The 11,510-nt window shown below is 31.0% G+C and overlaps 1 long non-coding RNA gene across 1 annotated transcript in view; it reads right to left on the bottom strand.

Moving 5' to 3' along the window:
- LOC135135686 (uncharacterized) overlaps positions 1-9,623 on the bottom strand; it is a 37,159-nt gene extending 27,536 nt beyond the window's left edge. Inside the window, exons 1-2 of the long non-coding RNA XR_010281620.1 lie at positions 9,534-9,623; positions 9,297-9,478 (exon numbers count right to left, since the gene is read on the bottom strand). This is a non-coding gene — a long non-coding RNA (uncharacterized LOC135135686). The remainder of the gene's footprint in view (positions 1-9,296; positions 9,479-9,533) is intronic.
- Between the last annotated feature and the right edge of the window lie 1,887 nt (positions 9,624-11,510).

The following is an 11,510-nucleotide window of genomic DNA, read 5'->3' as shown; positions in this document are numbered from 1 at the left end:
TTTTTGGCTATTAGACCAGTTTTCAGTCAGTGACAATTCGTCTATTTTTGATAATACGCTTTCTGTCCTTTTTTTTATGCAGAATAATAAGAATCTAATAACAATGTTTTGCAACATGCAAAATTTCACAATAACAACGTTCCAAGAATTACTGCAGAATGGTAAATAAATTTCTTACATGCTTATTTTTCTTTCCCATGTGGTAAGTTCGAATTGGTAAGTACTGTATAAATAAGGGGACACATAAGGTACAAACAAGAGATGCTATAAATAAAACTGTGAAGAAATGTTTTTTGTAATACCTACTTTTCATGAAGTGTTCTATATTCGTTTGTAACTAACTAAATTTGTTTTCGAAACTACACAAAGTCAATCAAGTTGTTAATAATAGGGGTATGTTATTATATGAGCAATTATGATAGCCATTATTCACGAAGATAACGTATGCGAAACGAGCCGTAGGTGAGTAAAGCAAATCAGCTGGGTGAATTATGTCCATAATTATGAATATAATAATGGCTAAACTTTCTCTACTCCCAAATAAAGAAAAAAACCACGTAAAAATTTAAAATAGAAAACTATGAATCCATATTTCACGATTGACAAATATGGGTGCTATTATTATTTGTAATAATGTGTACATGTGTAGAATAAATCAAACTTGAAGTTACATTTATCATACAAGCTAAAGATCCTTTGAATTTTAACGTATTTAGTGCTACTAGTGTTTTTGCAATTTTTAACAGTATTATCTAGACTAAAAATATGTCGTAGCTTCAGATGATGTTATACAAATAAACAAATACATAATAAATATGGAATTAATCAATACTAACGACATTTTGTTAATAAAATAATTTTGTCTTCCTTTCCGTGGAGCAAAAGCAGTAGAAAAAAATGGTCGAAGATTGTTTCGACAAGAATTTCCTTCGCACCAGACGTAGTATGAAACATATCCAGTATTTTCGAAAACTTATAAAATTTGATGTTGCGAACTCCTATAAGTTGAAATAAGCATGCATGCAATGTTAAAATAAATATAAAGAAGCGTGCTACACGTATATCAACTTGAATTGGTACAGTGTAATACTAATAATAACAGTATTGTAGTCAAAAATTTTCTGCGAAAATGGGAGTTCCAGAATTAATCAATAAAATAAATTGACTCATTCATTAATTCATTTGAACCACCCTAAGTGAGTCTAAAACATATGAAATCAATAATAAATCACAACTAAAAACTCATCATATTTTGTACATTTTAGGTAGAATTTATTCAACAAAATTTTGAGATGACGTCATCAGAATTTTTGGTAGGGATGATCAGATAAATTTTGTTGTTTTTTTATTTTTAGTCTATACAATGTTCCTAAAATTTCACGACAGGCAGTCCTGTAGTTTCGAAGATTATCTGTGTAATAAATAATATAGATAATAATTAATTCTATAGAATTGTTAACAAAAATGACACACAGGCAACAGACAGACGGAAACGGGAGATCTTTTACATTCTAGTAGTTACAGAAACGTGGAGAAAACCTGAAATTAACCACTCGCTAAATGAACTTTATTAGATATTCAAATATACATATAAATCACATAATATTAGATACAAACTTAATACACCTTTCTAACGTAAAGACTTTACTAGAGTACGGTCACACTTTAAAATAATGGTTTTAAACGTGTACATAACATGAATAATGTTTCTATGATGGAATAAAATAACACCAGATGAGAAAACCACTATGTATTATTTAAATTTTGCAAACTCAGCTGAATTCACCAGTATTAGGAGGTAACGGCTTCTTATAATTAATTAAGGTTGTGTTAATATTTTGCATCTGTCACGAATTTCCATCACCTTAGAACTTACGCGGTCCTAAAGATATTTCGGTTAAAAGATTTAGGAAATAGGCTGTAAAATATGTTCCTACGCGTGTATTTATGACTGGATAATAATAAATAAAGTCAGAATGTTCTACAAGGCAGGAACCAATTAAGCAAAGTTTAAGTTTAAATTAGAAATAATAAAAAATGAAAATAATAAAAATAAGAGACGGTGAAGGCACTGGCAAGCGTCCGCATCAGCGTCCTGCCCATTCGGACAGTGCTCACTTGTTTATAAGCAATGCTCCGTGCAAATTGCACTTCTTTGATGATAACTCACTAAAAGCTAATTGCTGCGAGTTGATTTGTAAACTGTTTTTGCTACCATGTTTTCCGCTATGTGAAATAAAGGCTAATTTATAGCTATTCACTTCCAGAGTCAACTTTAATGTGTCGTATAGGTATCCTGATAAATTTCTAACTACTTAATTAGAATACATTAAACATAAGAAACCTTAAAATTAAAACAAAGATGCCGCGACATCATTTTGTTGTGTTATTTATTTTATGGATTTAGAAAAGAATTCTAGGAATTTGGCCACCCCAATCTTTGATTAAGTATTCAACACTCATAAATGTAAAAAATGACTTGATGAAGTGACATGAAAGCTATAGGGTCAAGAGTGTGGGTTCACTCGAATACAGTCGAGTTCCTGGATTGTTTACATGGCGGTGTTTTGACTGATTCAGAGATGTGAGAGTTAAAATGACTTTCAAAATTATACCCAGCTCAAGTTTTCAGAATGACTGACTGACATCATGTTAAAATCAATCGTCCTTCACGATTTGAAACCGATAGTGAATAATAACAAAAAAGATCACATATAAACATTTATATAAACCCCCTTCAGTGCTGTTAAGAATAATACAAAGCTTTTAAATAAAATACACTGGAAATTCAACTCTATTCTGGCGACACGAAAATTTATTAAACCAAAAACGAAAACAATGAAGTAAGTAGTTTGCTTTACGAAATTAAAAACTGCATAATTAATTTTCTTTTGAGGCCATCCCATGATACACGTTATAAAATGTACTGAATTACTTCATGTAACTTTTTTTTTACGGACGAGTCATATTCAATGTGACAATGCATAAAAATGCTTTTTTATAACATTTTGTTAACATTATTACAGTTTGTCTGCATACCTAACCACACACTCTGTTGTAAATGCATACTTGCTTATGAAGGAGGTGACATTACCATTTCTAAATTTATTTGAAAAAATAAAACTTACAACAATATTTTTTGTTTGTCGATATCAAAAAAATTGAGATAGTAAGGTAGATGATTTTATAATTTGACGACGTATGAAATTTTGCAATGAATGTTAAAATAGTTGTAGCTTGACTCTCAGTTTAAAAAAAATCTTCCGTCAACCACGTGACATCACATGCTGCACGTAAGACCATGTTGTCTAATAATTAATTAAATATTTTTTCAGATAACATCATCATGTTTTTGCCCACGATAAATTTACTTCCATAACGCTACTCAGAATTAAAAAAAAAAAATTAAACGGTTTTTGCGATAATAATCGTTACAATAAATCGGTCCAATTATTATTTAAAAAAATATATAAATCTATTTAGACAGAACTTTCCTAGCCTCTGAACCAATGCATGTTCAGGCTATTATAAATGAAAATTTATTCATTAATTCTGTTAAGGATAAACGTATCTATTAATATGAAGAAATCGAGGATGATATGCTGGGGAAGTAAAGATCCTTTATAATTACGAGTATACGTAAATGAAAGTGATGGTTTTAAAGCAGAAAACAATTTCAAACACAAAATAAATTTGGTCTTTTAAGAGTACTGACGAAATTAATCTTAAAATTTTTAAAATGTTTTAAGTACAACACAAAAAAACTTGTGAAATTGTTAATTTAATGAAAATAAGTGTCGACAAAACCTTCAACCCTTTCTACATTCTAAATCAGTAGCATTTTTATGATAAATGTTTTACATTTTTAAAATGCCAAATAATCCTAAAAGAGCTGTAGAGAGACACTGCTTAGAAGTTGCAGAATGCGAAAATGCAGTTTTTCATTTGTCTCTATGTTGTCCTACACCGTGTGATTTTATGACTTGATGCTAAATAATTCAATCCTATTTTTAATTTCACACATATACAGTATGTCCCCGGATTGAGTTCATAAGAGGAAAAAAACTGTATTTTCTATTTTACAAAAAAATTACAAACATAGGAATAACATTTTTTGCTTAATCCAAAACGAATAAATCTGCAATTAAAATTTTAATATTATCAGGCTGTGTCTTTAAAATCGAAAAAAACTAAAAGTAACGAAGAACTCAGAAATATGAAAAAAATTAATCTTAAGAGTACAGACCAGGAATATTGAAGTTTTATTCGTTTTGAATTAAGCACAAAATGTTATTCCTATGTCATTTTTTTGTAAAATAGAAAATACAGTTTTGATTCATCTGATTTACACAAAAGACTAACAACGCATTAACGTCATGTTTATTATTATATTGCCTATGTCAAAATTACTACATTATCCCACTAAAAAGTCGAGACGTCATCTTTCCTAAATACTCGATTTTTAAAATTTTTAAAACAATTACTTTCACAATTTGTTAAAAATAAAATAATGAAATAGATTAAATCCCCTTCAGCTTTGTGTATGCATGCATGTATATTAAGGAGAGGGGGCACTTATTTTGTAGAACAGTGTATTAAAATTACACTGATTACACCATATTGGCTGATTTTTTTTTGCCACAAAAAATGCAATATCGTCTCAAAGACCTTTAAAAAAAAACGTTTCATTTTTCACGAAGTTTTTATAAGAAAATTGTAGATACATATATATCATCTATATAATCTGTTACCCTCTTTTGCCTATTGGGGGTCGAGGGGGGAGACGCACCGAGTCAATTGCAAAAACACAGTAATTACGTTATTGTTACATTATTGAACATAGCAAAATATATAGCAAAGTATATTTATTTTATTTCCAGCAAAAAGTTCTGCATCTAGAAATTTGACGTGTTTAGGCTATTAGTTTGTATTTCAGATGAAAAAAAAAAACCAAGAGGACCATTATTATTTTGCAAATGTTAAATGCGACATTAATAGAGCAACCCAATTTGTGAGACAGAATTTATGGTTTAGCTTTGCAACTTTTATTACTTCTAAGACACTAAATCATTACAAAGAATGTGTATCCTTTTATTTCTGTTGACTTTTGGTGCAGGTGATCGTCGCACGTGTGTTTATAAAGAACAGTAAACAAAATTATCAAAGTTAAAATGCTTTACTCAGCTTTACTAACTTAAGGAAAAAGTTGTTATTGCTGATACTTCTTCCTTCCATTGTGTATATTTTATTAAGATTATCTGTCATCAATTTTACCCATATGACTTCACAGTTTTATAGTTGCAGTCGATTTAACGATTTTAAGGGTTTTTATGAACTTTCTTAAGCCAAGTGTCCTTTAATGTGGATTCCAGATACAGCAATTACTTGTCTAAGTCGATAACGACATTTTTATGGCGCAAATAACAAAAGTCATGTTAATACCCCTATAAAAATCACTGAAGCAACAAATAATTACGTAATTATCAAGTGCTACCGTTAAATGCCTTTAAATTACTTGGAGCACACGACAACATGCGTAATATCTGAAACATTAAACAAAATTTGTAATATTCAGTAGCGGAATTATACTTCTTAGACTTCGCAACTTCTTTTTATTTCTCCAGCATCAGGTCGGAAAGCATTATAACAGAAGAATTGTAACGAATATGACGTTTGTCGGTTGATGATTTTTTTAGTATGATGATCTTCCGGAATTACTCAACTGATTGCTGTGAAACTTCAGTGTATTTTATCAGTTAAAGAAGATTAGCACAGGTAGATCAGAGCATATTTGAGTAAAGGGGGTGATGCGCGGACAAATGATCGCTAGTCATGCTAGGGTCATTGGGTGATATGTTGTGATTAGCGGACAAATTTGTATGCTATGATTATTGTATAGGATCTCGAAAATTGTTTTATTTTTCTAATCAATATAGATCATTACTTTATCTTAGCCTCTTACCCGGTTTGCCTAAATCGCAGTAATTTCCCAGTCAGTGGTAGGTCTAAAATACTCCAAAGTTCTTAGGAGCCTCAGTTTGTTTTTAAATATATATCTGTTAGGTTTTATGATGTTATGGAGAAGAGGGTGGCCGTGGCCACCAAGGTGACTATTTTGTTTTCTAAGAAATGGTATCGAATTCACACATCCACATCAGCTTTATGTTACGACCCTTGAAAATTATGACAATCTGACGCCACTGACTGACAGTTATCGAATGTAACAATGTGCAGCAACCTTTAAATATGATACGGTCCTTTAAATGGTTTTTTAATAGGTTAGGTCTGTACAAAAAAACTGTTATTTTTTAGTGCACAAGTTTAGTTAACTAAATTTAACATATGGAGTTTAGTCTTCGACGTCTAATGCGTCATAAAAATACGAAAACATCAATGATGACAAAGAAGTAAATTTTGTGCAGCGTCGGCCCCAGATGATAACAAGGTGCATCTTGCTGACACGATAAATAATATCAGAGATAAATTTTTAATAACAGACAGTAATAAAACGATGAAGGCGGTACGTAAATATTATTATGGGACGACAAAATGTTTTGAATTAATGAGTCTGGAGAAATGTGATCTGAATGAACGGTCAGCGAATTTAAACTTTTTCTGACCGGAAGTACGTCAGATAAGTTTCTCTGAACTGGGGCCGCAAGCCGCGCATCGTTCTCCCTATAAAGAAATTGCTGCCGCAGACGCACTTGCATGATTGCCACTTTTAATTATTATTATGCTATAATTCATCAAGATGGAGCACTTTTTTAAACCTATTTATTACTTTGAAATTGTAATTGTATTTTAAGATTACTGTGAAGACAGAAAAAAACTAACCACAATTTTTTGCTCATGTCCTCCCAAAATTAATAATGCTATCTTGAAACATAGTAAACTAATCTAAGTAATTTAAAATGTACAAAGCAACTTGCTCTTTTATCAAGAATTTCATAATTATATCATATTTTTAACTTTAAGTACGTGAATTATTTATTTTTAAAGATTGGGGTCTTCAAATTTTACACATTATCTCACATACTTATTTCAAATGAAATTTTATAAAATTTTGGTATAATGGTTAAGGTTATTCATTGGTTTACATTATATGTAAAATTTATTAACATATGTTAAGTAAGGTAACTTTTTTTTCTGAACGAATGCCTTCACTTTTACAAATAAATAAATGGGGTAAAAAAGCTTACAATTTTTATGGTCTCGCATTTGAAGGTGAGTATTTTTTGTGAAGAAAAAATACTGCCAAAACATTTCCACCCCTCCAAATTATTAACTGAATAATAAACAATATTGTTTTTTTATTTGTGTTATTTTAACAGTGTTGAAATTTAAATATATGTAGTTGAAATTAAATTGGTCGGATGAATACGTCTAAATGCCAGGACAAAATTCCATCAACAAATGTTGTGCCAGAGAAGCTGAATGTCTTTATAGATTTGGGGTTTCTTATTCCGGTCGGTATCAGTTGCCAGAATGGGCATTCCTTATTCTGTATGTATACAAGATTTTATCCACTGATTTTCATGAGTACTGAAATATATAAAGTAAATCGGTCGCTAGCTCTGATAATAGTTTCTTAGGTCTCCCGTATATTGTTGTTGTACTAACTTTATTGGTACCTTCTGATCGTAAGCTAGAAACTGGGTAATTTCATGTTTTGTAGACGTTTCATAACGACTGACAAATGAAAAAATGTCTCCCGTTTCCGTCTCTATATCCGTACATCAATAATCTCAAAAACTATTGAACTGAATGTTACTCGTAGTTGGTAAATTTTAGGTGTATTTTAGGTAATTATTGTGTAAATGGTAAAACGCTAACCAAACATTGTCTCTACATCCTACTTAAATTTTATAAAATAACATGCTTTTAGGGAAAAAAAATCTAAATTGTATACCAATATTTTGCAGCCTTAAGAGACCAATTTCGTTAACTGAATTATTGATTCAATAGACTTTTTTAAATCACACTGAATGAATTGTTACAATTTAACAAATTAATACTACCTCTGTTACATAATCAGTGAGTCACGTATTGTTTTGAATTTTATTCTTAATATAAACCAAATTCGCAATCACATGTATGTACCTTGTCCTTCAGCAATTAAAAATCGAATATTTAAGTTAAAATGTTAAAACGATTAGAAAACTGTATTGGGCAAAGGAAAAGCGAACAGCATATTTTAGCCAGACAATCGCTTTCCTACTGTTCGTTTACATTAACATTTTATAACTTAGTATTATCTATTTTTAATAGATGCTCACTAAATTTTTGTTTAAAATTAAAAAAGGTTGGTGAAATTGCTCTACAGGGATTTATGTAGAGGCATAATTACGTGTTTATCAGGGGAATCGAAACGACAACAACTTTATCAAAAAAGTTGCAGGTAATATTGAAGTCGCGGGAAAAGGTTGAAATAATTAAATGTTAAGAACTACAAAGTACTCAAGAAACCTTGTGGACCCAAAATAACACAAAGAGAGTTGGCAGTTCAAGTTGGAACCATTTTTACAGTAGCGAAGTCTAATTTTTAGTTTCCTAAAAACAGAACAGGTTTTTTCATAGATTTGCATAAAAACTGGCCAGTGTATTTTAAAAAAGTTTCACTACCCATCCGAAAAACACGTGAGAATCAAAAGCTGGACGAAAACATTGTAAAGCAATGAATAATGAACATTTAAAATTCGAACTAAATGGGAAAATTCAAAGTCACCTGGTAAAAACCATGGCCGACTAGTATAAAGATTATGGCCTGTCCAAGAGGTACGATACGTGTTGCCATCTATTAATAATTACACTTAATAATTTAGCAAAATTTTAATTTGACTTGACATTATGGGACTTCAAAACGTGTAATGGTGGTTTGTTTTGGTATGAATGCCTTTGTGCCTTTCAAAAAGTGTTAATAATTCTTTTGTCGTTTTTGAATTATTAATAGATGGCAGCACGTATTGTACCTTTGGCATTCCTTTGGACAGGCCATAATCTTTATACTAGTCGGCCATGGTAAAAACGAACATTTTATCCATTTTCATTTCATTCATGTATTTTCTATAAATTGTTGACATCAGTTCCGAAGAAATATGCTAGATTGTTTATAATAAGTACTTCAATATAGGTGCTCATGTACTTATTTGCAAATTCTTATGTTTCCTCCAATATGTTTTTACAATTAATTCAATAATAGTTATGCAATAATAAAGTAGTATTCAAAGTGTAGAGCATTAGATATCCATTTACTGCAGACTCTAGGTTTTTAGTCCACACCAAAGAACACTTACATTGTCACATAAAACAACAGAAGCTTCCTGGTTTGATGGCCTCAGCTGTGAGTACTAATGAATCTTCTCAAGCTGCCATTTTTCCAACACAAATTGAAACCCTGGTAGAAACCCATCAAAGCAACTATAGTTTGATGGAAACGCAAAATCTGTCCGCATCCACGTTTCTCACAATATTAACACTAAAATATTATTTCGACAATTCATGTCTAAAAACGAACGACAATCGACACTCACATCGAATTTTATGCTGCAAATGCGTTAAACTGACTAGAATTTAACTCCAAATTGCTTTAGATAGCCATTTCGAAAACACGCAATTATTTTGACGTAGGATTTTAACAGCAACAAAGTGACATACAAATTACTAATAATTTGGCGAGCAACACCACCACCAACCTCGCAATTAAACAATCCACCACGTTTTTAAATTTAGTGGGCATATATTACAAATAAATAACATTAGTATTTAGTTTTAGATCCAATTTATAAGTTAAAGAAGTACTACATAAGAAATGTCGGATTAAGAGTTTTGACCCACTTATTTTTGAAATTTTTTAAAATACAAAATTCTAAAATAACGCACTTACTTTGCAAAAAATAAAAATCGGTAATGGCTCACTTATTACGGTACAAAGGGTAAGTACGTGAAAAATAAATTTTTGTTAATGTGGTCCACTCATCAAAAACGTAACGAAATTAAAATGAACTTACTACTAAAAGCTTTATACTTACGTTTATGTCACGTATTATTTTATCTTTAATTTCTGCGGCACTTGGACATGAAATACATTTTATGTTTTAATGTCCATGATTTAGATACCACGCATTGCACGTTTTATTTACATAAAAAACATTTAAAAACAAAGGAAACTTACAGAAAATTTGTAAGCAATCGTGAAATTGAACTACAGCGTGATCTCAACAAGTACAGTCGCGGACAGTGAATTTCGTCCACACAATTCACGCGAATTCACAAAAATTCACTGTAGTCGGTGCTTTATTGTCATGATGACTGACGTAAGTATTGTCAAATTTAATTTAGCTTCGAACCTGCTATCGATTAGTTATTTTAATGAAGGTAAACTAATATCCCTTTTCCAAGAAGGGGGTGTCGCTACACTTTTGGGCTTACCGCGGACTAGTGTTAGTTATCGTATAAAAAAATGTTTGCCCCTTTATGTCAAAATGACAAAAAAAGGTTAGAAAGATCTAAGGGCTAATTTAGAGTTTTTTCTGTCAAAGAAATTGGGTGGACGAAATTCACTGTCCACGACCGTACTCTTTGAGTTGGCAATAGAATACCAATTCTGAAAGAATTTTCTTGCGCTGCTATTGTCAGACCTGCTTCAAATGTTTGGCGTTAAAAGCGCCAAAGAAAGTTTGTTTGTACTATTATCATCAACAACAAATTTTGACGTAAATTCAGTGTCACTGTCAACCACGTCAGTTTTGACAACAGGAAGTGAAGCGGACTGACAGATCTATCATTTTCAAGCAAAATTCATTTATATCAACTGAAACAGTACCTGTTGGGCACATTGTATAAAATTTTATTATACAACTTTTATAGTAGTATTTTGAACGAAATACTAAATACTCGCCACCTTAATATTATGTCCTTTTTTCCCAGCTAATTCCAAGTTATGAAAAATGATTATTTGATCGATGTTAAATCATTTTGATTTTGATTTCAGTGAACTATTATACGTTTTTCAATAGCTATTTTGTACCAAATACGCATCATAAAAAATTTATAAAAAAAAGAAAGGATAGACAACTAAATAAAGGACGTTAAGAGTGCCATGAAAAACCATTGCACATTTTGAATGGACACCAAAAGAACCAATAAACGTTAAACCAGTTTTTGTGATTGTTGTGTGGCTTTTTTTTTTGGTTTTAAATGTCTCGTGGCGTCCCTGAGGATAGAAAACTCCGAGAAACAATTATTCGCGATTTCCATAGTGGCAAATCTATTCGAAAAATAAGGCATGATCTTTTTTTGAGAAATTAAAAAAAACTCGTTATAGCCTAGTACCTACTGAAAATTTACATTCTGATGGTGATTTCATTTTCCAGCAGGATGGTTCGTCATGCCATACTACCAAAACCACTAAAATGTGGTTCGAGAATAATAATATTAATGTTTTATGATAGCCCTCCTACAGTCCACAATTGAATGTGATTGAAAGATTGTGACATGAAATGAAAAGA

The sequence above is a fragment of the Zophobas morio genome, unplaced genomic scaffold (genome assembly GCF_036711695.1).
Source record: "Zophobas morio isolate AGI-343-1 ecotype UQ-CSIRO unplaced genomic scaffold, CSIRO_AGI_Zmor_V1 ptg000024l, whole genome shotgun sequence".
Lineage (NCBI taxonomy): Eukaryota > Metazoa > Arthropoda > Insecta > Coleoptera > Tenebrionidae > Zophobas > Zophobas morio.
This window is presented reverse-complemented; position numbering and strand designations above follow the sequence as displayed.